General features: G+C 37.4%; 1 protein-coding gene across 1 annotated transcript in view; it reads right to left on the bottom strand.

Moving 5' to 3' along the window:
• LOC145689292 (alpha-1A adrenergic receptor-like) overlaps nt 1–26,056 on the bottom strand; it is a 476,445-nt gene extending 450,389 nt beyond the window's left edge. Inside the window, exon 1 of the mRNA XM_081763434.1 lies at nt 25,736–26,056. The gene's annotated coding sequence lies outside the window, so the exon portion shown is untranslated. The remainder of the gene's footprint in view (nt 1–25,735) is intronic.
• Nucleotides 26,057–26,459: the final 403 nt, after the last annotated feature.

Here is a 26,459-nt window from a genome sequence, read left to right as displayed (position 1 = left end):
ATTGAAATTCATCGTAATTTGCCCATGACAAACACTTTACCATTTTATATCGTAAAGGTCAGATCAATCATTATTGTAACAGAGCGATGCTTGAGGGATTGACCGTAGAAATTCAAACTCCGATTAGTGAGAATTTGACAACCTGCTTTTATTACAAGTATAAACTCTTTAGTCGGTAGAAAAGAGGACGTGGATCATGTGTCAGAGTTGATGACGATGTGTTTTGGTGGGTCAGTGGTTCATGGTGGATGGTGTGCGGAGTGAGTCATGGTGGGTCAGAGTGGGACAAGGTGGGTGGTGGATCATGGATCAGAGTGGGTCGCAATGGGTGGTAGGTCAAGTTTTCATTGACCCACACCATCTCTGATCAAATCTGTACAACCAAACCAAACAAAGAGCAATATTAATACACAAAACGCTCAACATCTTAGCTATTCATGACAAACTATTGCATGATCCGAATAACTCTAGTATATCCATAAACCATCATTTTTCATATTTTATCGAAATACGCCATGACTTTTCTGACAACCTGATACTTTAAATGTTGTTAATACGCAAAGTTCATTGATCTCGTCACTTATTCACTTATTCTCTTATGATCATCACAACCTTTAGGGTACTTCCCGTAGATATAGAAAGGTAAAATGTAGTATCCAGGCTTGGTGTAGCGTGCAAGTAAACAAATGAAAAGCAACAAGATAATATTTCCCTCTTCCAAAAACCCTAAAGTGGAGTGGGTTGATTATTCAACAAAAAGACTTGAAATCCAATCAGAAAATTCATAAAATATAAAATATGTAGCCAAGTCTCGAGTTTGCAATAATAATAAAGGAATAACAGAATTACAAAATCAATTACGTAAATAATACCTTCCAATTAAGAAAAATGATTGCCACGATGCAGGGTCGTAACTTGTAGGGGCAGGGGCCACTGGCCCCCACCAGCACCGAAGCTCCCAGCCGTTCGAGGGGTTCCCATTTTAAGACAAAATTATCTTACTCCATATACGATACGAAAATGAAATTATAAGTGAAGCATCAAACAGGTTCACTACATTACATAAACAGAACCAGTGGCCTAACTAAAGGCTTGGGCGCCTTCCCGCAGACAGCGTGGAGCGGGGCCCCTTCTCTACGTCCCACTTCACAATTTGGCGGCCTCTGATGTCTGGAGACCCCCGCAATGCGGGGCCTGCGGGGCGCTTATTTACTTCCCTGAACAGAACAGGACACTAAAGGTAAATAAAACAATAATGAGTCGTGGGCCCATTTCAGTAAAAAAAAAAATGTCTACTATTAGGGGCTCTAGAAATATATATTCGTATATTATTTTCAGATTTGTCAATATTGTCCCCTTAATTAATTTGTCGTGTATGGGACGGGCCCAGAGGCGTAATTAACGACCTTACAGACCTTGGTGTGCGGGAAATTCCAAGAATTTCAGATATTCTCTGATCTTATTGGCCGACATCAAGAGGAGATACAGATAGGACATCAAGAGTCATGACCTACATATAGCGGAAATTAAGGCCAACTGCTGTCGGCCTTCGTGGCCGAGTGTTCTAGGGCAACGTTCTAGTAATGAAAATAGTTTTTGGCGTGGGTTGAAATCTTGCCCAAGGATTTTTTAAATTTTCATAACATTTTTTCATTAAAATAAGCTTGCAGTTTTACTATACGGATCCATAGTAAAAAATGATAATAATAGTAGTAATAGTAGTAGTAGTAGTAGTAGTAGTAGTAGTAGTAGTAGTAGTAGCAGTAGTAGGAGTAGTAGTGGTTAGAATCCCCGCAGGGGTTGGTTAGGTTCTGTTCTCTTGGTCAAACTTTTCTGTACATTTTTCATGACCAACTTCAAATAGCTGACTAGGATAGCGCGCGAATATTGAAACTCTTGGGATCGGCGTAAATGCTGCCGGCTCTTCTTTGGAAATTAGAAGTTACTATGGGGAAGAATAGGAGTAATGTAAATCGGGAGCAGTTAAAAACGATGAGGTAGCCTCAACTTGAAGAACGTTTCGTGATATTTTCTCATTGACGAAGGTCTATATAACTTGTTTTTGTGTTAAGGAAGGAAATCTCGAGTAAGTCATTGTGACACTCATAAGGAACCTCTTCTCATACGAGCATTAGTAGTTTGTATAGTCTTACATCCAACGATTTTAACTAGCTAAAAGTTTAGGTGAAAGGTTAAGTGACGCGGTAGGTAAGTAGTTAGCGTATTGAACTTCGTTCGTCGGGCCCGGCTTCGAATCCCGGCCAGGTTGAATCTTTTTCAAATGTTTCAATTTCATTTTCAATACATACTCAGTGCAACAAGAAAGATCTGTCCTCCAAAAAGAAAAAGATGTTGGAATGAGGAGAATTGGAGAAGGTCTCTCAAAGAAGGCAACCATTTACTAACTTATTTCCAGCAGTTGTTCTAGATTTAATAGTTTCAGCTACTTTCAAGCATTTTATGATTCATGCGTGGCCAGTATTTTTATTTCTCTAAACATACAGTATATGAAGAAATAATACATTACATACACAGCAATATTAAGACAAATATATGTTGCTCTTTGGAAAACACGATCCGAACGATAAAGATTCATCTTAGAATGGAGAACTGTTTCGTTAGTCACCTACTTTACAATTTTACCTGGATAAACACCTGGATCAGGGCTACCAAATGCTGTCAGTTCCGATAAAAGTTACGTGTAAGTTGGTTGCACCTGTCTAGGCGTTCTCACAACTGCAAATTACCTGGACACTAAGTAATGGGATTAGAGTACTTAGGGGAAACATACTTTTGTGGTTGAGTGTACATTTACTTCCTTGACAGATAGTACTCTACAGCACAATTAAGGACTTCTTGGCATCGCACTCTTGACATTTTCATCATGGAATTCAGTCATTGGCTGAATGTGTCTACAGCCGTAGACTACTTAGCCTAACTAGGTATTATATTTTTCATTCTTTTCCTTTTGAAAATGTTACATGTCAATCAGGCATTTCAATAGCACCATCAGGTAATATAGAAGCAATATATAAATGCATATTAAAATTTAATATCAATGCCTTCAAGGTGTCGATATTATTTCTCCTACATTTTCGTATACTTTGCGAAGTTATCCTTTTTATGTATGGTTTCGGATTGTGTGGTAAATAAACAAAAAAAAAAAAAAAAAAACTTAACGTACAGCATAAGAATGAACAATTCACTTATATGATCCATGTAAATGCTAATGAATTTTCGAGCTTAACCCGTCTCCAAACCTAAGGATTTATTTTGTAAAAGTGCATTAGGAGATAAACAATTTCTCTCTTCTTCTTCTCCCTTTTTCTCCAAGTGTGTGTGTATGTAACTGCACGTGTGAATTAACAGTCAAAGGGAAATTAGCCTCGGGTATGATTTAACCTTATACTCTAGTACATGTAGCTATATTTTATGTAGGTGTCTGTTATTACAATAAATATTTTGTCTTCTCTAGAATGAAGCTCGTAGAGTTGATAAAATTGAAACTTCCACCTAAAGGCTTACTACGTTATTATTATTATTATTATTATTATTATTATTATTATTATTATTATTATTATTATTATTATTATTATTATTATTATTTTGAACCCCCATTTAATTACGATTTTTACCTATGAAACATTCTTCCTGATTCTTTTAAAATACGAATACAGCATTAACGAAGGTGCTGTATTGAAGATGGTTCCATTTGGATTCAACGTTTATTCGTCTTTCTCTACATTGAAAAATTTAGACTGAGTGACCAACGCCTAGGCCAAACTGCTTAAGTGAAAAATTAGAAAGAATTAGCCATTATGGACAGTACATCGGATTAGCGACGTTCAGGTACCAGTAAGGAAGGATTTTTGAAAATTCGACGTAGAAAGGGGAAATGTGTTTCAGTTATTATAATAACGTATCCACATCTCGAAATCAATTAATATTAGATATATTAAATTTGATATTTAGACTTTACGTTTAAAATAATTAAATACCAAGAAGGATAAGAAACTAAGGTTACAAGGCTGATATTTTTGGAATTTTGTCTGTTGTAGAGGAATGAGGAGTGTAGCGCTAATTTTAATACATTTAGTTGGCAACTATGCAGGGTTTCAGCTACCCGCCACCTAAGGCGCTAGTTGTAGGTAAACACAAATGGCGACTTGTTTGGAAAATTCAAGGATGTTATAAAATAGAGGATATGCCCATACTTATCTTTATCCTGTGAACTCAATGAAGCCAACAAACAACCGAGCATCGTGTGAGCTGACACGTCTGATTGGCTACTCTCCTTTCCGCCATGATTGTTGGCTTGAAACATCGCAATTTTAGTGGTGCGGAGCGGGCAGAGTGGGTGTGGCGAAACTGTGACGTATGGCTTCACCATTTTGTGATATGGGCAGATCCTCTATTTTATAACATCCTTGGTAAAATTGGTCTCGCGAAGAAATCCACTCAGTTATTCGATTTCTGTGGACGAAACATGTTACCGCGGCTGAAATTCACCGGCAGTTCGTAGAGGTTTACGAGACTATAATGTCTCGTCAGTATGTCGCAGAATGGTGTCGAAAATTTGCGTCTGATAGAGAAAACATCCCCGACGAGGAGTTCAGAGGACAACCACGCTGTTGAAGGAGTTTCGCTGGGACATCGTCGACCATCCTCCCGCACTTGAAAGAACACCTAGAAGACCGTCGCTTTGCTTCAGACGAGAAGGTGAGACGTGACTGGACACGCAAGGACAGGATTTTTACCCGGACGGAATCTTCAAACTCATCCCACGATGCGACAAGTACCTCAACCGTTATGGAGACTATGTCGAACAATAACCAACTATCTGTTGGCTGTATTGGTAGTATGAAATGTATACACGTTTCACTGCATGCTTTGTAACCTTACTTTCTGATCACCCGTCGTATGTGCTTCAGTGCTTCTTCGTATTTGGACTAGATTGGAGTAAAAGAAAGTGAGAAGAAAGAGGCGTGGGGTTACAATTATTACAAATAAAATGTCTATATTTCGAAATCCCTTAGAGCTAACTAACTCTCTAACTAACTCTATGGCCTATGGAACCCAGAGGTTCAATGCCGCGTTCACAAAAGCTCTCCACTGACTGCTATCCTTAGCCAATTGGACCCAGTTTCTACTTTGTATTCCAATCTCTGCAAGATCCATCTTAATATTGTCCTCCCATCTGCGCTTAGCTCTTCCTAATGGTCGTTTTCCGATTGGTCTTCCAATCAAGACTTTGAAAGCGTTTCTACTTTCTTCCATTCTAGCCACATGACCTGTCCACCTAAGCCTCCTAGACTTGACGACCCTAACAATGTTGGGTAAACCGTATAAATTATGTAGTTCCTCGTTATGAAGTTTCCGCCATTCCCCATTCCCGTTCCTCTTGGATCCGAATATTCGTCTCAGGAACTTGTTTTTAAATACTTTCAGTCTATGTTCTTCCCTCAGAGTAAGCGACCATAGAGACTTAAAATTGGTGTTTCATCTTGTCATTTACAATACAATTAAACATGTGTTTCAACGTTTTAATATATTTGGCCTAGAATGAAAACAAATAGTATAGGGGTTCACTAGTATCTCCACATAAGGCGTTCGAATTTGGTGCGAGTCGAAACGAATTCTATATGAAAGCTACGAAAGGAAGAATGCAAAATATTGGCCGCAATGACACGTGGGAGCATTTGCTAGTTTTCAAACAAACAAACACACACAATATAAAATATACGTGTTTTATTGCGACCTATTACAAAAGTAAATTGAAACAGTGATCCGTCAGCACTTATTTATTTGTATTAGCGAGTAGATATAATTGAGTTTTCTTTTTATTATTATTATTATTATTGTACGTGTAATTTTCACTGTTCGTCTAGCATGATGAACAACGCGTGGTGAAGTTAATTGGTGAAAAACAATGCATCAAAAGTGCCGAACCGTTCGTTCCATTTAGATGGCGGATGCGAGAGTGGTGTTGCGAAGTTATTTTATGCATACACAAAATTCAAGCATAATTGCAGAAGCCAATGTAGCGTTCTCTTTACAATCCGATAGTTTATTTGCAATTACCTTTTTGATTGTTTTGTTGTCACATACGGACTCTTATAAATGCTTCGCAAATCGTATCTATTTTCTTCAGTATAAATAGGTGTTGGAAGTCCAAATCTCGGTACATCTGCAATCATCTCGTTGTTTCAAATTTCTTGTTCACTTTTCTTGTTTGTGAAGGCACATCGAAAAACTTGGTACAGAAAACTTTCTGCACTTCGGTTGTATTTCCATGTTAAGAAGTATGAAGTTCTGTTTCGATAAGCCTATGAGGCTGTGGAAGGCAGAAGAAAAAGCTGGAATTATTCGTAACACAAGACCCCCTTGAAATAGTCGGCTTCAGGGGCCTAAAACCCTTAGTTCGTCCCTGACCATCCCAGTATTCCTCTAGTGCTACTGAGAATGAGTCCATCTTAATTAGTCAAAATGGTTGAGCACGAGGAAAACCCACAGATGGAATATGTTTATGAAATCTTTTACATCCCATTCTTCCATTTTTGGATTTTTTTTTTATTTTTTAATACGTAAACGTCATATTTTTTTTTTCAAAATGGAAGACGTATATTTCCATGTTAGGAAGTGTGAAGTTCTTTATCTTAAAAAAACTGAGGTTTCTGTGTTTGTGAATTTACAGTAGTATTATTCAAACCACAACATTTTTCTTGTCTTTAATCGACATTGTAATCCGCTGGGTGTCTTTTTCTTAGAATGTTTCATTTATGGAACATTGACCTATAACGATATATATGCTAATGGACGGTTTGCCATAATTTTTTTCCCAATTCTCTCTTTTCGTTCTGTTTATTGAACCCCACAATGTATGTGTTTCTTGATACAGGCTTCACATGAATTTTTATTTACTGTATAATATTTACACTTAATGACACGCCATCATTTCCCTAAATGAAATTGGGTTTTTTATCTTTCCTGTGGGCATTCGAAGCACATTTGATTTCACTTTTTGTTATGTTTCAGTAGCATATGCTATCCTCAGTCAATTTGAGCATTTTATATTTTAAGATGATTAGGAATTAGAATTCTGGGCTTTTGGCATCTATGGACATGTTAGTAAGTTACGTATGAGGGATGACGTCCCTCGGCGATTACACTATCCGAGGAAGGGGAAGAAAAAAGGGATTGGAGATGGAAGGAAGAGGACGGTGACCTGTACATTAGGTACCATCCCGGCATCTGCCTGATGTGAATGAGGAAAACCCAGGAAAACCTCACACTCAGGATGGCTGACCTGGAAAAGCTTTTTCGACTGAGTGTCCCCACTGGGAATCGAACCCGGGACTGCTCGCACCAAAGACCATTTCATATTTTGTCCAGGCATATACAGGGTAGCCCAAAAGTAGGTGCACAGTCCCATACTGATTAACTCATTTCTTATTGTTATTAATCAGGTAGACTTAGTTTCTTTACTTATTTTAGTTCTTAGTGTCTTTTTACTTATATCATAAGCTCGAAACAAAAAAAAATAAAATAAACCTTTAAGCTAGAATGTTATACTTGATCAATTGCAGGGGTGTATACCTACTTTTGGGCCACCCTGTATATAACGGTAACCAAGAGAGTTCTGTCGCTTTTTCACCTACCATCTTCAAACGACGATATGTCACTTAAGACGTACCTGGAAGATCAAAAATAGTACCCATCAACATCGACGACCTCCTGCTAACGTTCTGGAAGGCCATGGATTCCATCGCGGTAGAACTTGGTGGGCCGTAATGTGAAGAAGGTATCAAGTGCATTTTGCATCTCTACTAGGAATTTGAACTGGCATGCTCGAAGGTGATTATGCAAGGAATGGAACAGGTGATAATGAGACGGTGCAATGTAAGGATAGTATGGCAAATGCAATAGTGTTTCTCGTCTAAGGCGTAGAATGGTGTCCTGGTAATTCTAGCAACGTGGAGTTTAGCGTTATTCTGTAATATGAAGACCCCTTTGCGATTCAAATTGTTGGCTCCAAAGTTTTGAGTTTTTCTTAAACACGGGTCAACTGCTGACAGTACACAGTTGCATTGATGCTCTGATTAGCTGGTAGCAGTTCCCGATGCACGATGCCGCGAGCAGTCCACCAAACACACAGGAGTGCTGGTATCGGCTGTTTTGGAATCGGTTCATGGGATGCTAACCAATGATGACGGCCCCGTGGAGCTTTGTACAGACCCACTTCTCATCACATGTCAACACCCTGTCCAGAATCGGCTCCTTCCTCAGACGAGACAGCAAAGAAACAGAGGTGTCTGCTCGCGTTGCCTTCTGGCCCGGAGTCAAATCATGTGGAACCCATCGACCCAACTTGTAGTGCTTCCCAGGTTGAAAGAGGTGCTGCCAAATGGTTTCTCCACTCACACTGAATTGAAGTCCCAGTTCCTCAAATGTCTGGCCACTTTTCGCCTCACCTGCTACCTGAAGATCTTCATTTTGTACATGTGTTCGTCTTCCGGCAATTGGTGGAGCTTCGAGTGTTTCGCCAACGTCCTTAAACTTGTTAAACCACCGCTGCACTGTCCGCGTAATCACGATACCCTTACCAAAGGCTTAGCATATTTTCCACCCCGCTGCAACGGCGTTTGATCCCAGTTTGAACTCATACAGCATACACGCCCGTATGACGCTCTGTGGAGGTCCCATGTTTACTCTTTCCTTATACAAGTTGACGGTGTAACAACTGCCACAACCAGGTATTATGTTGGATATACCCATACCAACAACTGATCTTCGCCTTATCTCCATTCGCATTCAACTCGCTGTGTGATGGCCAATTGAACACAGACCTCCACAAAAAGAAACAGAACTTCCTTGGTTACCTTTATAACATTTGAAATAACTTCATCTAAATTCAAAATAGTATAGTAGCAAATTCATTGATACTCATACATTATTAGTCTTATGCGTGCAGAGGTTGTCATGATGTCGAGGTCTCTTACATTAGAAGGGGTGGTTAATTATTTGGAAACACCATAATGTGATAATCAATGATGACACTAGCTTTCACTTCTTGAAGGGGGAGGAGGGAAGCGGAGTGGCAGGAAAATATTTAGGGAGCAGCTATTATTTTGTATACCGAAAATAACAGTTTTATATTAGTTGACCTGCATCACAGTAGACGTCTAAGAGGACATCTAGAGAGCAGGTGTATGTACCGGGCATGTTCGTTCCCTTGCTGCCATCTGTCGTCACTAGTAACAAGCTCGTAAATGTTGATGTATAAGGGGGAACCCAAGGGGAATAACCGGATTCGTACTCCTGTGCTTAGTGTAATTGTAGTACGAGTTGTGCAGCTAGGTCGCTGTGGGAGGACCTCACCTGAGTCAGTATACGAAGTGCCGTCAACCGACAACGACGTGTGTAGTTTCTCTGGCAGTTTGTGTGTGTGTGTGTGTGTGTGTGTGTCTGCTGTGAAGTTTTGTTTTCTATTCGGCAAGAACGCAGCAGAAACTGTTGTCTCGTTGCCTGTGATGATTTTGTTGAAAAACTGTGGATCGTCTTTGATTGCGTCCTTCATTGCACGACAGGCTTCTACTCGACGATCCTTTTGTACTTCGGTGAGAAGTCTGGGCACAAACTTAGCAGCCACTGGTCGCATTCCCAAATCATTGTGCAAAATGCGCTGAATGTAGCTCGAGGGTAACTCGGATAAATCTTCGAGTTGGTCGATTGTTTTGCGTCGATCTTCCCTGGTCAGATCACAAATTTTGGCGTTCCCGCACTTGAAGGACGACCAGAACGGAGCTTATCTTTAATGGTCATTTCCTTCCTTTTAAATTGAGCAAATCACTCGTACACTTACGTTTTACCGAGAGCATGCTCTTTGTATCATCACAACGATTTCTGTTGTGTTCTTGCAGAGTAAAAAACAAAGCTTCACAACCGTATGTTGTGTCATACTCACACACAGAACTGCCAGAGAAACCACATGCATCGTTGTCAGTTCACGCCACTTGGCATACTGACTGAGGAGAGATCCTCCCACAGCGTCCTAGCGTATCTAGTACTAAGTTACGATTCCAGTTATTTTTGGGCTCCACTCGTATGTATCTCGTTTCCATCCTCCTCCATGATTCGTTTCCATAACTCGTTTCCATCTTCCTCCTGAAGAAGATGGAAACGTTACAGATGAAACATATGACTGAAGATACACTTGTATTAGAAGAAATTCCAGCTGACGTGTGTGGGCGATAAGGGTATTTGTAAAGAGACATTATAAAAATATTGCTGGGATTTCTGTACCAACCGCTCTTGAAGGGTGTGAATCAACGCAAATAACATTAAGATCATAAATTGGCTCGCGAGAGCTGTTATGAATCTCTATCCTTCTCTCGTACATTTTCAAGAAAACTAACATTTCAAGAAAACTGAAATAGGCATCCGCCATTAATACTTTAATTGAAACACATATCCAAAACAATTTTTTAGTCGCTTTCAAATATCTTGTTGGCACACAATATATAAATGTTAATGTTAACACTAACAAGAAAAAACAGTAGTATATCAATATTCAAATATTTTGGAACTCAACTTTTTCATGGTTCGTATAAAATAATTTAGTTCTTATGACATAAACGCCATTTTTGCTTCAACTCCCTCGTGGTCAAATAGCATTTTCGGCGTGAGATATCCTGATTTGACTCCCTGCCGTATTATGTGGATCGCATCCCCTCATGTTAAGCTGTAGGTTTATGTCTCATGTAGCCTTGCTGCTAAAAATGACGCTCCTCAAAATACAGATCCACATATTTGCTTATTTCCTTTAGAGTTATTTTTAATGTATTTGCTCATTCTGCCCTTGTGAATGAGTTATATTATCGCAATATTACCATTAGGTACTAGCATTTTTATTGCACAACGTAAGTATAATTGTGTTATATAAGTGTGTGTTATTGGAGTTTATTTTGTGTTATTGGAGTATGAAAAAACAAGTTGTAGTGGCTGATAACATCTAGAAGATAGCATCAAGCAGTAAATGACAAGAGAAAAAGATGTTGTAGGACAATCGCTAATCACAACGAAAGCTTCAACAATATGTACTCACAACCGTAAACACAATCCGTGTTGCATCTGATTTATCCATGACCAAAGATTGGAGTCAACCTTAAATTGTGGGCACATCTCTCTCATATAGCCTCGATGTTCAATAGAATGCTAAACTCCAAGTCAACCAACCAACGGAGTATTGTTTATAAAAGTTAAGTTTTTTTTTTTTTTTTTTAATTCTGTGGGTACATGAAACGGGACCCACAGTGCAGGTGCACTTTAATTAATGCACCACCGGAGAGGGCTATGACCACTGTAAGTGGACATTTTTATGCCACTTACTTGATTTATATTAATAATGATTTTTTTAATTTGTACTTTTATATGATAAATATATATATACGTATTAGATAATATTATATACGTATTAATATAATTTTTATGTGTAGTATATATATAGAGAGAGTGAGTATTGCCTGAAAGAAAGGGCCGAATCGATAAGTAGGCCAGGTACTTTCATATGAAAAGAAGAATTGAAGATTAATTAGATAATTTGCGAAAAGATATACTACACCACATGTTTTATTTTCTCTTTCTTTTTTCCTTCTCAGGTCTAGGATCTTCTTTAAAGTTTATCAATTCACACAAAAAGATTCAAATACAGTAAAGAAAATTCAAACATGGTAGATAACTAGAGTATGTTTTGCCTCAAATAACCTGGAATTCGTACTCACTGCGAAAACAAAAATCTTTGCTACTTTTTTTTTTTTAAACTTTCTTCCATACTTAGATCCATTTTTTTTTTCGAATAGAAATTATAGTTTATGGTATATTCAAGACTTGTAGGTGAACCAGTTACATTCTAGAAGAGACGAGGGACATTCAAGGTTTAATGAGATGCCAGGTGTTAACGAATTCTAACAGCTAAAGATAGAGATTAGCAGCTGTAGGTGTCTTAAGCATCACTTTCTTTTCTTTTCTGTTGGTGATTGTGCCAGTCAGTAATGTCCCTATTTCCCTCTCTGTTTCTTCCCAACTGTTCCGTATCAATTACTTAAAATATACAAGTAAAATTATAGGAAAAGAAACAACACTCTAGATGGGCCCTACACTTCCGTCGTACAATGAAAGGACATGAAGTAAAATAATATTGTATAAGATTCTAAAACCGATATCACAGTTCACACTTATTTGGCGAGCATGAATTCCCTCACTTTTCCAGGTTTTCCAGGTCATAATGTACAAATTTCAAGAACGTAAAAGAACAACTATATTCTCCCGATCAGGTACTTCCTCTTCTACTATGAACGCTTCTTGTGCCAAAACTACCAAAGAAATTCATCAATCATCATGAATTGTTGTTCATCACCATGATCATCAAAAATACATGAACAAAACATCCTTTCTAAAACAAAGTATGTTATCACCAGTTAGTGGTTGCATGTAATTTCCTTTTTTTCGGTATATTTTCAGGTATTTATCTTTAAAAAATTTCTAAGTAAAATTTTGTCCATTCCAAGTGCATTCCCATGTTATCCATGTATCCCACATATCTTACAGCACTTTCATACTTAAAAAAAAAAAAAAAAAAAAAATTGTTATCATACATTAAGCAAATATGGAGCGACGGTAGGATAGTCAGTAAGATGTCTACTTACCAACCCAAGGACCGGGTTCGACTAACTTGTGTAATTGTTTTTGAAGCTGACTTGTGCAGTTGTTCTTCCAATAAAATCATAAAAGAAAAGTAAAAATTTGCGCTATTAGCCCTGTGTTCTAAAAGTAACAAGTAATTTCATTTTAATTTACAAAATAAAAAATATATTTCTTTCTTGTTATTTTATCGAATAGTTATTATTTCAAATACATTTTTTATACATAATAATGGTAGCTTTACAATACAAAATATCTGTTCTAAGATGTTGATTATACAAAACTTCAATATTGAAGTTATAATTTACTAGTGTTAAACAATAAAATCAAAGCATTTCTTAGTTACAAAAATAATCTTCATAAGGAATTTTTATGTATTGTAGTTGTTTAATTACACAGGCAGGCCTATATGTGAAGAAACAGTGAAATTTTATGTTTCTGAAATACGTAATTGATACATTCACAAAAGTTTCTTTTCGTTTTCTTGTTACATTTTGAACAACGGATGGGATAGATATTTGTACTCTACGAACTCGATCTATGCTGCCTGTAATTTACACACACACACACACACACACACACACACACACACACACACACACACACACACACACACACACACACACACACACACACACACACATGCACACACGCACACACACATCACACACACACACATGCACACACGCACACACACATCACACACACCAGGGGCGTATCCAGGACCGACTTCTGGGGGAGCGGTGGGTTATAATACTGCTACTTTTAAGGACTCCAAACTTTGGGATGGGTTTTATTTATATGTATAAAATAAGAAAATTCCCTCTTCTGGGGTTGGGGCGATTGCCCCGATCGCCCCCTGGATCCGCCCCTGACACACACACACACACACACACACACACACGCAGACGGAGTGAGAGAGAGAGAGAGAGAGAGAGAGAGAGAGAAACACTATGTACATTGTTACTTGTCAACTTTAAATATTAGTAAGTTTTTCGGTTCCCGAAAGCTACTTGGAAAATTATAATTCGTTGCTGTCTAACTTTGCTCTACAATAATTCAATTTTATAGATCAATGTGCAGTTAAATGTGGTGGAAAATGTCTCACCTAACATCACTATATATAATATTCAATATTGCCCGGCTTATGTAAAGTTTTTCCAAATGTTTCTACATCGTAATGAAAATTTTCCGATCTATGAAAAATAGTTTCACTTCTTTCTACATAGTACTGGAAATTTTCTGAGCCATTAAAATTCATAGATTCTTTAAAGATCTTTCACTTTTTAACATTTCTACACATGAATTCAATCAATTTTATGGTTAATGAGGAATTGTTACTTAATCACCGATATTTGTTTAGAACGGAAAACTTTCCGCAAAGATATAGCGGAAAATTTTCCACCTCACATCACTACTTCTTCCGTTATTCGTCCGAAAGCTTCAGTTATTAGAAGTATAAGGGTAACCAAGGAAGTTTTGTCGCTTTTTGTAGAGGTCTGTGTTCAGTTGGCACACACACCGTGAGTTCAATGTGAATGGAGATAAGGCGAAGGTCAGTTGTTGGTGTGGGTATATTCAACATACTACCTGGTTGTGGCAGTCAGTTACACCCTGAACTTGCGTAAGGACAGACTGAACATGGGACCTCCACAGAGCATCATAAGGGCGTGTATGCTTTATGAGTTCAAACTGGGATCAAACGTCACTGCAGCGGGGTGTAAGATATGCCAGACCTTTGGTGAGGGTATCGTGATTACGCGGACAGTGCAACGGTAGTTTAACAAGTTTAAGGACGGTGACGAAACACTCGAAGATGCACTACGTGCCGGAAAATCAACACGTGTACAAAATGAAGATCTTCAGCCAGCATTTGAGGAAAATACTGGCCAGACATTTGAGGAACTGGGACTACAATTCAGTGTTAGTGGAGAAACCATTCGGCAGCACAAACATCAACTTAGGAAGCACTAGAAGTTGGGTCGATAGGTCCCACATGATTTGATTCCGGGCCAGAAGTCAATGCGAAGCAGTTTTGTTTACCTTTACTGTGTTTCTTTGCTGTCTCGTCTGAGGAAGAAGCCATTTCTGGACAGGGTGTTGACACGTAGTGAGAAGTGGATCCTGTATGAAGTTCCACGGCGCCGTCATCATTGGTTAGCATCGAATGAACCGGTTCCAAAACAACTGAAACAAACGCTGTACCAGAAGAGGGTTCTCCTGTGTGTTTGGTGGACTGCTTCCAGCATCGCATCGAGAACTGCTACCAGCTGGTCAGAGCATCAATGCTACTGTGTACTATCAGCAGTTGAGTCGTGTTCAAGGAAAACTCAAAACTCTGGAGCCAGCACTTTTGAATAGCAAAGAGGTCCTCCTGTTACAAGACAACGCTAAGCTAAACATGGCTAGGATGACCGGGCACACCATTCTACGTGTTGGATGGGAGACACTATTGTGTCCGCCGTACTCGCCGGACATTGCATTGTCCGATTATCACATGTTCCATTTCTTGGACAATCACCTTAGAGGACGCAGTTCAAATCCCTAGTACAGATGCAAAATGCACTTGATACATTCTTCGCTTCACAGCCCACCAAGTTCTAGCGCGATGAAATCCATGGCCTTCCAGAACGTTGGTAGAAGGTCGTGTTTGCTGATGGGTACTACTTTTGATCTTCCAGGTGCGTCTTAGATGACATATCGATATTCGAAGATGTTGGGTGAAAAATCGACAGGTTACCTTTATAGCTGTGTCTTCATAAAAGGAGTGACGTGTATCACCCTTACCGAAAGATAAACAGCTATATAACCTATTAGCTAACACCATAATTTGATAAAAATAGAGTTATATAAATAAATAATTTCTCCTAGAAAAATTAAAAACTATTATATTATTTATTGGCAACGAAGAACAATTTTAGCGCCACAAAATTCTTCAATCTACTCGAAAACTAAGTATGAGAATTTACTCTCAGGCATGTTATTTTGCTCAGCCCAATGTCATATATCGACTGATACATGTCTTACTTTCCGATGATGTTTTGGTTAAACAAAAATTATGGTTTAACACTAGGCAGTATCTCATCAACTATACTATGTATCATCGTTTTGCTAGCATCACAATGAAAAAAATTAATAATGATGTGTTTTAGTATCAGTTTCTTCTTAGTAAGAGCATGGTTGTTGTATAGCATCAATTTTTAAGTTTGTAAAGAAAGTAGTTTTTCTTCATTTTCTGCAAAACTACGCATGAGGTTTTATACTCACGCACATCATATTGTTCAGCTCAATAAGATCTATGGATTGGTATACGCTAACTATCCAGAATATTTTATGACTACCTTACGTGGTATATCCAAATTTGTCTCGTGCAAGCAATGGGACCTTTGTAGGTGACTGGAGGAATGGCGCACCATATCTGCATAAGCAAGTCACTTAATTGGATATTGTAAATTCCGCTGAAGGGGTGAAGATCTCGGTTCTGACATTCAATGACATCCCAAATATGTTAAACTGAGTTAGATGGGGTGAGTCTGGGAGCCAATGCAGCAATTGGAAGTTATTATTATGTCTTCGAACCATTGCAGTACAACGTGGCCTTGAGACAAGAAGCGTTGCCCTGCTGAAAGATCTCATTCCAAAGTGGCAGTATGGTCGACATGGATGAGTGTACATGATCTGCCAATAGCAAGGAGTTACGCGTGCCTTCCACACGCAATACTAGGCACATGAATTACAACGTGAAAGATCCCTAAATCATAACTGAGCTACCACCAGGCTGTCGCCATCCTATTGTACACGTCTCTACTTCGCGTCAACCGAATTGGCATATGGCATCAGCCAATAAACTCACAGTGCGCTGTTATTAAACCTTCAGTGACGAATCTAATCATCCATAATTGACCGCAAATACGAACAAAATCAATTATTAATGGTTAGATTCCTCCCTGAAGGTTTTTTAATAGCGCTCTGCGAGCTTATTGCCTGATACCATACGCCAATTCGGGTGACGTGGTGTATAGCAGCTGTTCTCCTGGAAGACGACGAATTCTGATCTATCCAATTATGTTATTTAGGCAATATCTGATTTATCGGTTTAAACAGTTGTACCATTGCTCTGCGGTCCAATGACGATGAGCACGTGCCTATTTCAATTGTTGTTGATTATGCTGTACGGTTAACATTGGTATATGCGTGGGATATCGGCTGCGAAGATCCATATTTAACAGTGTAAGATGAACTCTTTACTCAGTTACAGTGTGCTAAATGTGCTGTTAATTGTGTGCTCTAACCTGTTTTACCAAACTTGCCAGTTTACGACATCCAAAATCTTAAATGAGGTGTGGCCATCACATGTCTTGTGGTTTTACGTTTGTTTCGTCGTCCTTTCTCACCTTTGGAAAATACCAACCACAACAGTTTGTGAACACGCAACAAATAGCACTGTTTCCGAGATGTCATTCCTTGCTGTCTGATTATCACAATCTTGACCCTATCAATCTCTGAAACATCGCCAGCCTCCCCCATACCACACACAAGCACTACGCTGACAGATGGAGTGAGATCCTTCTCAACATCCGGTGAGCAGTTCCGCTGTACTCCGTACCTCTTACGTAATGATCTAAGCAAATATGTCCAGATCCTGTATTGCTAAAGAAACTTTGGGGGAGCTGAGTGCTTCAGTCTCCAGGATCGCCGCCTATGAGTGCCCATACGAAACGTTCGAATTTTGGACGAAACTCTGTGTTCAGAATATGAAATCTATATGAAAAGTGTAGAAGAACGTACGCAAAATATTGCCCATAGCAACATGGGCAGCATTCGCTAGTTATCAATTAGAGCCATGAATAAACAATAATAAATTATACATTTATATTATTAAGAACAATTATTAACAACAATAGTAAATTACACAGGTATTAAATTGTGAATATGTCCGGTACAGGAAAAACAAAGACAGAGGTGAGAGCTCTACCACTGAGCCACTGTTCCCTCCTTGTATACTAAGAACCATGATTGTTTTAAAATTATAACCAGTGTACTATTGTAGTCATCGCATTGTTATTGGATGATTTATTTGTTATATTAAAATTACATAACTTAAAAAAAAAACAAGGCAAAGTTAGAAAAGACAGGACTGTTTATTTTCAGAACCGTAGCTATGGGGGGAGTGGGGCGGTTGCCCCGGGCGCTGATAGCAAAGGGGCGCCGAACTAGCAAGAATAAAGAAAAGGTTTCGGAAAAGCGTAAACGACGCAGCGGCCCGTAAAAGAATTGGCACCCTATTAAATCAATATTGTCGGTTTGCAAATAAATACATTTTGTTAATTTTTTTTGCTCGCTTCGCTCGCAACTCAAGTTTTTCAATAAGAGTCACAATAAGTTTTTGCTTATTACTTAAAGAAAGTTATATACGATTTGTTAATGACGATGTGATATACAAGGTATCGAGTAATGACTTGTAGTGTACGCACGAGCGTTTTCAAACTCGGAAACGGTCAAAGTCTGAAATACTTGTTCAGCGTTGTGATTGTGATGAGTTTGTTTAGTTAATCATGCTTTTCTACTCAATCGGATTAATCACAATGGTGAGAATGAAGGTATGAAAATGAGACGAGTGTAGAGACACATGCAAGCTGCTGTTTGCCTGCGAATCTAAAACTGAAGGTAAACAAGGGGAATATATTCGAAATCGAACTCAACGAATTTCGTCTTTTTCAAAGACTAATCACTACCAGTGCTTTACTTTTTATTCCATTGACGTACGAAATGCTTCTAATTTGAAGGAATTTATTGGGATCATTTCTCCATCAACTAGTTGTATCGCCAGGATGTTTTCTGTGCATACATATTAGTTGTGCTCTGTTTTATCTATCTACATACAGACAGAACTTAAACCTTCTGAATTTCCTTTGAATTACTCTACCTTCGCCTTAAAATTCTCTAATAGAATTTTCATATGGTATCGCGGGACTTGATCGAATACCCGTGATAGTTCTTAAAAAGTGTATTTTATATCTTCTGTTGGGGCATGTACATTTAACACAATAATATCACATCATCGATCCTTAAGAGTAATAAAAGAAAGTCTATCATTAATAAATTCAATCCGTTTAATTGTTGATATTAAAAGAATCGAAATTAAAATGCTATTTGTGTGGTCATATACAGAATAAAGTTACAGAAGTTCAAAATTCTTACTGAAAATAATGCTATCACCCATTTCGAACATTTTAAAAGCAAATAGTTTCTAATGTATTGAAATTTCATTTCTTATGGATAGTATGAAACGTTACAAATAGTTGTACTGTAAATTTCCATAACTGATTTCCAAGTGGATCTCTTTACCAACCCAAGGTAGCTTTCACAAGTTTAACAAAAAGTCCAAAGTACGTCTCTTGAAAACAGCTCTTATTTGTAAAGTAATACATAATGATAGCTTTTGGCTGTTGTAATGGTCTGTCCAAGCAGCTTGATAAAAAATCAACACAGCTTAACAACAAAAGCTTCTTCTCTTATATGCAAAGAAAAGAAGGAAAACCTTGGTGTGGTGAGTGTAGAGGGGCACCCAATTCTACTTTGCCCCGGGCGCCGAAATCTTTAGCTACGGCTCTGACTGTTTTATACAAACAGAAACTGGTCTTCTACGATATTCCATACCAGAAGATATAATTAAGCTCAACTCCCCTTTGACCTTTAGTGTATTTCATAGACTGTCTATTTACGCTAGCCTGAATAGAGAATTCGAATCAACTTATTCATTGTAGATTGCGAAATAGTTCTTGGGACTCCTCTGGGTTTCGACAGATGGACATCTTGTCCCCTTCGTGGATGCGTCCCTCAACAAGAAACTCCTAAAAAAAGCCTTTAGAAGTCGTTTGTTGGTCCTAACTAAACCAGAAGATCATTTCTGTCAGTACATGTGGAATATATTTGCCAATGACGTAAGTCATTAAATATACATACGTACGCGCATACAGACACATATACAGCGAGCCACAATTTCTGTGTAAAGAGTGGCGAAAATGTCTTTTTCTTAGACGAATGTCAAACATGGAGACACAAACAAAAGCCACACCCACACCATGTTTTGAGAGAATTAATTAGTGGAAATAACTCTTTTCCCCTTTCCCTCCGTTCCCACACTTTCGGTCTTCCTGTTGGCGCTAATTCAACAATAGAAATACCAAGAAATGAACACAAACGACATTTGGTCATTTCCATAATAATGCGAGTTCAATTGCGCGTGGTCGATTCTTTGTATTCAATTCTGAAAACACTTTGTTATTTTTAAGGTTCAACTTATTAATGAAAGATTTGTTTTGGTATACATTCCAACGTTAATAATTCGAAGATTTCTCTATTGAAAAGACAGAAACAACATTTAGGCTATAGAACCTATTGGCATAGAAATCATAGCTTGGTAAGTCTTGTATGAGATTGCGAAATGACAGCTCTTTGCACTAGTACTATACTAAGAACCAAGGACGCCGATCCTGGAGAGCCCGGGGGCCCGGGCTTTCCCAAAGCTCATGTGGGCCCTCTATTGTATTTATGAATATACAATATTTGGCATAATTTGAATGCAATTTGTCTTAAAATCCTCATATATATACTTTCTCATCTGAATGCCCTCCCCAAATTTACAGAGAAATCGGCGCCCTTGGTAAGAACCACTTCCTGCTAACAAATAAACTTATTTAGGAAACTAACCTTGTCCTGCAATGACTCGTCTTCCAAGAATTCTATGGTTACGACTATCAAACGTTAACCTCCTACGCAGACGCCGCTTGGCCAACTGATCTGGGAAGGTCTCTACTAGACCCACCTAGCAGAACTCTCTACTACGCCTAGGAACGACAGCGCTCTTTCAATGCGGTTTCTTTTGGGTCCCCCCTCGTATGTTTTCCTTTGAATCAATATCTACATGAGCAAATTTCGGAGGTACGAGGAGCATTTGATAAGTCATTGTCTTGAAATGAAAGGAATTGTGTTTCGATCTGTGAAAAACAATTTCCTTTTCTACATAGCCCCCTTTTAGGTTGATATAAATTGTCCAACGTTTTTCCAACACTTTTATAAGTCTACCTTTCACAAAGTAAACTTTGTCTAAGAATGCTGCAGAACATCATGATCTCTTCAACAGATATAAATATCCTTCCGCTGAACCAGGTCTTCAGCAGTGGCGGATCTAGGCCAGGGCCGGGGGAAGGGGGGGCTAGGCCTCCCAGTTTTTTGAGTTACAAAAAATTAAACTATTATTTATATATTTTTGAAAGTTTATAGTAAACTTATCATAGTCTGGGTTCTAGTATTGCCCCCCCCCACTTTTTACCTTCTAGCTCAGTCACTGGTCTTCAGATCTCCAAAGGAAAAGTCAGAGGGGAAGCATTTTCCTGCTGAAGAAGAGTTTTGCTATATGGACCCGCTTTTCATTAGTTCTTTGTGAAAACTATCTAATAAGAAGGTATAGTAATGATTTGTAAATATTTCACTCTTTTGTTTGTAGTCAATGAAAATAATGCCATTGAAATCCTGGAAGAATCGTTGCCATGCCTTTGACAGCCAATAAAACAATTCTTATCTTTTCTTGGAGCACGTTTTCCTACTGAAATCCACTGGTTTGACTGTTCTTTGATTTCTAGTTAATAGTAATAGGTTCAAACTTCATTAACATTGAAAAACTCACTTGGGTTATTCTTCCACATGCCCAAACACTGTCTAAGAATTTTCATGAGTTTCCAAGTTTGAACAACAGTGAGCAATCGCGGGATCCATCTTGGCGACAGTTCCCTTATACCTAACTACTCATGAAGGATATTAGAAACTCGTTCGACTAATATGTTTACTACTTTATATGTCTCTAATATCTTTACTTGACGATTTTTCAATACAATGTCACGAATTTTATTCACCATTTCTTCAGATGTGTAACTCTATTGGAAACCTCAACATCGTCCATGCTCATACGACCACAATGATGCTCTATGAATTTCTTTTGCCTCATACTATTGGAAGGAAAAATCTCCATATTACTTTCGAGGCTTTTTTCTTTTCGTTTTCTTAATAGTTTATCCTTGCGAAAAGTAATATCAATCAGAACACAAAATTAACTTATTTCCATTTCAAATGGTAAACATGCAGTTATTAGATTCAGAATGTTGTCAACAATACTACATATGTATAAAATCGAAGCCAATCAAAATGCTGAGTGTATTTATTGAAAATGATCAACTGTAACCACGAAATAAAAATTGCAATCGAAGTGCCACTTCGTGAAGTCAGGGACTTAGCATATTAAAAGCAACTCGATTCGTTAGTCAAAAGTATGAAAATCAAAACTCTTCATAAACTACAGCTCCCAGGCTTGCTACCTTCCAAACAGAAATAATACGTGCACTATAAGCTGCGGGGAAGAAGTAAAGATATTTTACAAATATGTATATTTTACATAGCTGTATGTAAAGTAGCAAATATGAATAATGGCATGCAATACTTTGTCAATACTTTTTTTCTGGCATAGATCCTTGTGTTATTAGTATTACTATTCCTGCTAGAAATGGGATGACCAGATTTATAAAATAAAATAAAACAAAATAAACCGGTATACTTGGGGAACTGGCATAATTTGCCAATCTACCTAGGTATAGGCCTAGTCATTATTTTGTCGTCACACTGCAAGTGAGGTAGAAGCGTCTAGCTTTTCAAAATAACTAGAGTTTTTATTTATTTAACCTTATTCCAATTTTAATTGTATATTATCTTTTAAGATTTAACAAAAATTAGAATTAGGGTCATCGATTATCTCTTGAATTCATACTTTTTTGATAATTGAATTTCTTGTAGAAGGTTTGGTCTTTCCTTGGAAGTACTGTTGAACTCAAAACAAGAAATTACTAGTAGACCTATACACTGTAACTATGAGCCAGAAACAGCTCACTTAAAAAAAAAAAAAAAAAAAAAAAAAAATGGGCCCGGTTTACGTTTTTTTCGAGAGCATTTGATACGTGTATACATAGTTAAAAGAAAGTTAGTATGTCGTAAGAGAAGGATAGGTACTGCATACTTCCGCACGTAACCACTACCCTTCCGTAAACAACCAACTAGCTTAATAAGGTAAGCTATAAGACTAAGAAAACATCCTTTTTCTTATATGTTCAAGTCAATGTTGGCCCGTCCATCTAAACATATGCTCTAAAATTTACCATCTAAACATAGGTAAATTTACAAAATATGGTGGCAATCTGTTTGCCAAACCTCTATGTAAATCAATTTATACCTATAAAGTAAAATTACTAATATAAAATGCTGTAAAATTACATTTTTATCATATTTTCTTATACATACATTTACTGTAAATTTGTAAAAAAAAAAAAAAAAAAAAATCAAATTTTGTAATTTAATCTAAGGGAATGTATATCAATCTACAAAATGAAAGGTACATGATTTTACATTGATATTTGACATTTTAATTACAGAAGTTTTTGAAATTTTCCAAATGCAGTGATATTTTTTGTGTAAATAGTGAGTGTCGTGAATAGTTCCATAAGCATCTCCATCCGAGTACTACGTAAAGACATTTGATCACACAAGGATTGACGGTCAAGCAGATTACCAACATCGCTCTGATATTGCTAAAATTAATGAAAATATAGAAACAAACAGAGCAGAATGTCTGATTAGTGGAATAGCTTTTCTTTATCAAAGCAGGGCTTGGAATATAGAAGAAATGAATGAATGAATGATAGAGGTTTAATAGGGAATGTCAGCAGCGTGGCTATTTGTCCCCGTCACGATTTGTATTTGATTGTAAGATATGATTAGAAAGTTGCATACCATTCATTGAACGTAACTACATTTGCTAGAACTTACAAAATAATTCAAAATGACCGAAGAAGCTCTGTAATAGAGAAAATGCTTAACGAAATAAGGCATGGTTTCTTTTAGTTTTCACTTTGTTGGAATATTGCTTCACAAAATAACAAGAAAAACAATTTTGAACACTGACACATGTGGAAAATGATTTCCATATTTTACAGATGTTACTGGAAACCGACCACCCGTAGTATGAGCTGAACATGTATAAAATTCGAATGAAATCTTTGATGTCCTACGATTAAATCATTTAGGTTAAAGAAGACATGATTATGGCAGAATTCGTGGAATGTTAATGTGGGAGGAAACGGAAGAGCCTTGAGGAAACCCATAAACATAATGTTTTTCATGTTGAACACATACTAATATTATTTTATGTTTGATCATGTCGAAAGATGTATTACTATTCATGACCTGTGCTCCGATCGACAACAGCACCGCACTCTACTGCTTCATAGACGTAGTATCTTGTAGTATAGGACCCCTTTCGAACTTTAGATTTCTTCCTACTAAAATTTCTGGGTGCGCACTTGAGCTCAGCCATCTCATTAGCAGGTTAGAAATATTTTTCACCATATAATATTTATTCCATGCTAACTGTAACATAGTTCTATTATACAGTATTTACAGTTTGATTATCATGTTTATAGTAAAACTGAGTTATTTAATTATTAAGTAATAGATTCTATAATCTACTTCTGCTATAGTTGCCTACTATAATTTTAATTGAGTATAGCTTAAATCTGGAATTTACACAGTTGAATGGAAAAATATTGTTGGAGGTATGCGGAAAAAGAAAGGTTGAATGCCACTATCTTAAACGGCAGATATTTGGCAGACAAACGCAGATAAACGGCAGACCATGCGAGCAGATATTTTCTACAGTATATGAACGTTTTGAACATAAACTCGGCACGTAATGGCCTCATTTCATTGTGGATCGTACGATATTAGTCGGGCGACACTTTTCTAGGTAGGACGCCGGATTGCAAGAAGACTTATTAAATGTGTATACCATAATCACGTGATAATCACCTCAATAATCATATGGGGCCTTACGCAGAGTCGTTCTGACGCGTGACTAGTACAATACTAAAGTGTTCGACTCTATGGGCCTTATGCAGAATCGTTCTGGAGCATGATTAGTGCCATACTAACGAGTTCGACTAACATATGCTTCCTGCAGTAATCAGGTCTTTAGTATGACGCTAATCATACATCAAAACGACTCTGCATAACGCGTTATGTTTCCTGCAGTAGTCAGGCCTTTAGTATGATGCTAATCATACAACAAAACACTTTGCATAAGGCCCATTAGCCTTGAATTAAGAGAAATTTTGAGAGCTGAAGTAGTGGGAAAAAACTTAAGCTGCAGATTATCTTCGAAAGAGGATAACAACAAACAGAGGGCGCAACTCAATGAAACATGGTGTAATATTTGAAGAAGTGTCTTGAGAACAGGACATAACATGTGGGGCCAGGGATAAAAGGTAGGGGGATGCATGACATCACGCCATCTCCCGTGGCTATCTTTGATCATTGTAATTTTTTTTTTTTAGAAAGTGAAGGGACGCCACAGATATTTTCTGGAAGTGGAGGACGCCATCCTCCCACGTTCCCCCTCACTTTCAGCCCTGTGTGGGCACAATGTAGTATAAATTTTGAATGAACAGAGTGCACTGTTCACCAGAGTTTGTATTGTGTTCAGAATGTATAGTCAATCTTTATTTCTTAACTTATTTAATGAGCCATTCGCAGTTTCAACTTGGTTTGGATTGCACTAAGACATGCTTAAACTTTGACTTTGAGATAAGCATATATCTAATAAAAGCATCCCTTCCGTTGCTAGGCGGAATTCTAGTTGCATATATTAGCTCTAAAATTACCACAGTTATCCAAGTAGGATAGGTATTATATTAAATTAGTTATGGTTCCTTAGATCGTATCTATCCTATTTGGATAACTGTATTCTTTATCTGAAAATATATGCTATTCACCAAATATTCATGAATAGATCATATTTATTGGCTACATGAAATATTATTTGACTAGAGCAAACACAACCCCACAATCAAAACACATATTTTCATTGAATAGTACAAAGATTTTTTTAAAAAGAAAGCACTAAATTAATAAGAGAAAAAATATTTAGTTCACTTACTTGTTTCAAACTTGGCTAATTGCTGAAAATCTCATTTCACGAACACTACTCTCTTTTTCACTTGAAACACCTCCCTATACTATACTATATTTAAACGGTTTAATTTCACTTTTGTCTTGATAACGCACAAATAAACAGAATAATTCACTTAGTTAAAACCATTCGTGAAGATGTAACCACGACTACACTAAAAAAAGAAATCTTTTATCTTTTGAGATCTTAAAACTTGCTTGCACAACAGGCTATAACGTAAATCCACGAACACTTCTAAGAGCCAAGCTATACAAACAAATTCACACGCGAGTTAAATGCGACTGTTAATACATTCTTCGTGAGCACAATAAACACTAAACACACTGTATCCACCTGACAATCGTTTGACTATCATTTCACAACAAAAGGACCAACTGAATTACTGATTATATTTTCTTTTTTTAATAAGAAAACTTTAGTGTGAAACTATGTGGGTTGAGACGAGCTTTAAAAAATCTATACTGTTTTCTTTTTTCTTTTGCTTTTTTACTTTGATCTTGCTCTTCATTTTTTTTCTAATCTTATCAAACGATCCAAACTTGTCGATTCGACCTTTGAATACAATTAATTTCCTTTCCGCATGATTTATTATCTTGTATGTTTATAGCATAAAATTACTATGTAAGGTATACTTCAAAGAACAATGGAGTTGGGAAACTGGTGATATGTGTGACATTATCTCAACTTTCAA

This window comes from Thermobia domestica, chromosome 1 (assembly GCF_964235325.1).
Source record: "Thermobia domestica chromosome 1, izTheDome1.hap1.1, whole genome shotgun sequence".
NCBI lineage: Eukaryota > Metazoa > Arthropoda > Insecta > Zygentoma > Lepismatidae > Thermobia > Thermobia domestica.
The sequence above is the reverse complement of the archived record's forward strand: the minus strand, read 5'-3'. Positions and strand labels throughout refer to the sequence as shown.